This window comes from Colobus angolensis, unplaced genomic scaffold (assembly GCF_000951035.1).
Source record: "Colobus angolensis palliatus isolate OR3802 unplaced genomic scaffold, Cang.pa_1.0 Scaffold24, whole genome shotgun sequence".
NCBI classification, from domain to species: domain Eukaryota; kingdom Metazoa; phylum Chordata; class Mammalia; order Primates; family Cercopithecidae; genus Colobus; species Colobus angolensis.
In genome coordinates this window covers 534,092-538,265 of record NW_012115599.1, presented here as the reverse complement: position 1 = coordinate 538,265, position 4,174 = coordinate 534,092, and positions in this window count along the sequence as shown.

Here is a 4,174-nt window from a genome sequence, read left to right as displayed (position 1 = left end):
TTTCTTTCTTTTTTTTTTTTTTTTGAGACAGAGTCTCACTCTTTTTGCCTAGGCTGGAGTGCAATGGCAAGATCTCGGCTCACTGCAACCTTTGCGTCCTGGGTTCAAGTGATTCTCCTGCCTCAGCCTCTCAAGTAGCTGAGAATACAGGCACCCAGCCCCAAGACCAGCTAATTTTTGTATTTTTAGTAGAGATGGGGTTTCTCCATGTTGGCCAGGCTGGTCTCGAACTGACCTCAGGGGATCTGCCTGCCTCGGCCTCCCAAAGTGCTGGGATTACAGGTGTGAGCCACTGCACCCAGTCAAAAAAGTTATTTAAATGGTCACTTGCAGACACCGTAATCAGGTGTCTATAGAAGTCAAATCTTTGATTGACCAAATATTTGCTTGGACATAACAATTATGATAACATTGGTGAGTTGTTTCTAAGTGCCCTGAAGAATCTGGGGAAAGAATATGAGGAGTCAGGATTTTGAATTCCCATCTCAAGGTCCGTGGAAAGGACCTGAAAGTTTTGTGGCTGTCCTATGATGTAAATTATGTTCCCAACCTCTCAGGTCTCCTCTGCTAGAAATTGTGTCATTGATTGGGAAGAAGAGAGACTGAAAATTGTAATGAAGATATATACGGCCAGGTTCCAACAAATCTGAGCCCCTAAATTCTGCTGAACCTCTTTTCACAGTAGAAGTAACTTTCCACTCTTACCTGAAGAAGTGAATCTCAGCTAGGCGCAGTGGCTCATGCCTGTAATCGCAGCATTTTGGGAGGCTGAGGCAGGAGGATTGCTTAAGTCCACAAGCTTAAGACCTGCCTGTGCAACTCTGTCTCTACAAAAAATTTAAAAAATTAGCCGATGGCTATTTTGGTTTCAAAAAGAACCAAAAATAACAAAACCAAAAAAACAAAAAAAAAAGGAAAGGAAAAAGAAAAATTAGCTGGGCATGAGGCAGGAGGATCCATTTAGCCCAGGAGTTCAAAGTTACAATGAGATATGATCACGTCACTTCACTCCAGCTTGCGTGACAGAGCAAGACCCTGTCTCAGAAAAAAGAAGTGAATCTCCCCTTGCCTGAAGGACTTGTAATGACCTTCCCTGAAGCGGTGGGCCTCTGGATTTACCTCCACTGCCTCTCATTGCTGGTAGACTCAAGTTCAAACAGGCCACAGAGAATTAAGTACAAAACCTTTCCTATGAGAAGGTGGTATGATACACACCAAAATAATTTCATGGTTGCCAATTTACATATACAGAAACCTGGGGAAACATATGGACATGGATCCCAAAGGTGTGAGATGAGGATAGAAGAAATATAAAGTCATATTAAGCTGAATCTATTTATAAGGGCCAACTAAGCAGAGATTCCTGATTCAATGTGTTAGCTTGAGTGAGTCTAACAATTTGTTCAGTTGGTCGATATGAACTTCTAGATGAAGTTGGCACACTGTAGAAGAGGTATCAAATGGCTAAGGAAGTCTGGAATGCTAGGGTAGACTTGCCATGGAAGACCTGTTTACCTGGCCCTGTAATATGTGCCCCAGTTAGTTCTAGAAGACACTTCCTTCATCAAGCCTATGAGAAATGCATTCAAGAGGAAAGCCTTGATATCCTTGAAGAACTCTATGGTGGCTATTCTCTGCAGGCCAGAAATGATGGACAGAACTTATGCTATTGAGCTGGGCTCCCAAAATTCAGTGGGGATGATGTGACAAAGTATGTGTGGTTACCATAATGGCTCATGAAAAATGTGAACATGGAGGGAAGGATGGGGTTTAGTAACATGGATTTCCATTCCCTAAAACCAATCTGACTACAGCCACTACTGAGTGCCCAACCTGCCAACAGCAGAGACCAACACTGAGCCCCCAATATGAAAAACAACCAGCTACCTAGTGCCAGGTTAATTACATAGGGGCATTACTTTGTTCTTACTGGAATATCCATTTACTGTGACATAGATTTGCTTTCTCTGCCTACAATGCTTCTGCCAAAATCAACATCTGTGAACTTATAGAATGCTTTGACATTCCACATAGCATTGCTTCTGACAAAAGAAGCATTTCACAGCAAGTGAAGAACAGCAATAGGCTCAGGCTCATGGACTTCACTGGTCCTACCATTACCCTGAAGCAGCTGGCTTGAAAGAACAGTAGGATGACCTTTTGAAGACTTACTTATGCACTAGCTGGATGGTAACATGTTGCAGGGCATGGGTAATGTCCTTCAGGATGCAAGATGTGCTCTAAACTGGCAACCAACATATGGTACTGGGAGAAATCCCAAACCAGGATTTGTGGATCAGAGGGTAGAAATGAGAACAGATCTCCTCAATATAACACATAGTGTTTCTCTAGCAAAATTTTTGCTTCCTATCTCGGTAACTTTGTGCTCTGCTGATCTAGAGATATTAGAGTTTCCAAGAGTGAATTATTTCCACAGGAGACACAGCAGTGGCTTTACTGAACTGGCAATTAAGACTGTCCCTGGCTACTTGGGCTTCTCTCACTAGTGAATCAATATGCACTGAAGAGTATTATCAGACTCCCTGGGTGACCGATCCTGACTATCAAGGGGATAATGGGAACAACATGATATTTCCATATCCTGTGATTAAAATCAATAGCAAAACTACGACTAAATAAAGGAAGGACTGCTAATGGTCCAGACCAGGAACAAGTGGTCACTGAATTTTCACAAAGTTTAAAGATCTGTGTAACCGGCGGGATGCGGTGGCTCACGTCTGTAATCCCAGCACTTTGGGAGGCCTAAGCAGGCAGATCACGAGGTCAGGAGATCGAGACCATCCTGGCTAACACAGTGAAACCCCGTCTCTATTTAAAAATACAAAAAATTAGCCTGGCGTGGTGGTGGGCGCCTGTAGTCCCAGCTACTCGGGAGGCTGAGGCAGGAGAATGGTGTGAACCCGGGAGGTGGAGCTTTTGCAGTGGGCCACGATGGCGCCACTGTACTCCAGCCTGGACAACAGAGGGAGATTCTAGCTCAAAAAAAAAGATCTAGCCGGGCGCGGTGGCTCAAGCCTGTAATCCCAGCACTTTGGGAGGCTGAGACGGGTGGATCACAAGGTCAGGAGATCGAGACCATCCTGGCTAACACAGTGAAACCCCGTCTCTATTTAAAAATACAAAAAATTAGCCTGGCGTGGTGGTGGGCGCCTGTAGTCCCAGCTACTCGGGAGGCTGAGGCAGGAGAATGGTGTGAACCCGGGAGGTGGAGCTTTTGCAGTGGGCCACGATGGCGCCACTGTACTCCAGCCTGGACAACAGAGGGAGATTCTAGCTCAAAAAAAAAGATCTAGCGGGATGCGGTGGCTCACGTCTGTAATCCCAGCACTTTGGGAGGCCGAGGCGAGTGGATCACCCGAGGTCAGGAGTTCAAGATCAGCCAGTCTGACCAACATGGTGAAAGCCTGTCTCTACTAAAAATATAAAATTAGCTGGGCATGGTGGCACATGCCTGTAATCCCAGCTACTTGGGAGGCTGAGGCAGGAGAATTATTTGAACCTGGGAGGCAGAGGTTGCAATAAGCTGAGATCACGCCACTGTACTCCAGCCTAGACAACAATAGTGAAATTCTGTCTCAAAAAAAAGAAAAAGAAAAAGAAAAAGAAAATAAATAGAACACTGCTACCACCCCAGAAGTTCCTGTCATGCCCTTTGCCACCCATTAATCACCTTCAACCATTCTCCTGACTTCTAGCAGCATAAATAAGTTTGCCTTGTTTTTTAGAGACAGCGTCTCACTCTGTCACTCAGGCTGGAGGTAAGTGGCACAACTTTATTCTACTGTTGGTAGACATGCTGGTAGTTTCTGATTTGGGGCTATTGCAAATAATGCTGCTGTGAACATTCTCAAACATGTCTCTTGTTAACCATATATGCATATTTGTGTTGGGTATACACTGTACCTAGAATAGGAACTGCTGGGTCAGAGGGTTAAGCTTAAGTAAATACTGCTCATCCATTTTTCGAAAGCGTTTGTACCAATTTATACACCCACATTCAGGGGGTAAGAGTTCCAGATGCTTCATATTATCATCAACCCTTGGTATTTTCTTTCTCTTCTTTTCTTTTTCTTTCTTTTTTTTTTTTTTTTTGAGATAGGAGTTTTGCTCTTGTTGCCCAGGCTGGAGTGCAGTGGCCTGATCTTGGCTCACT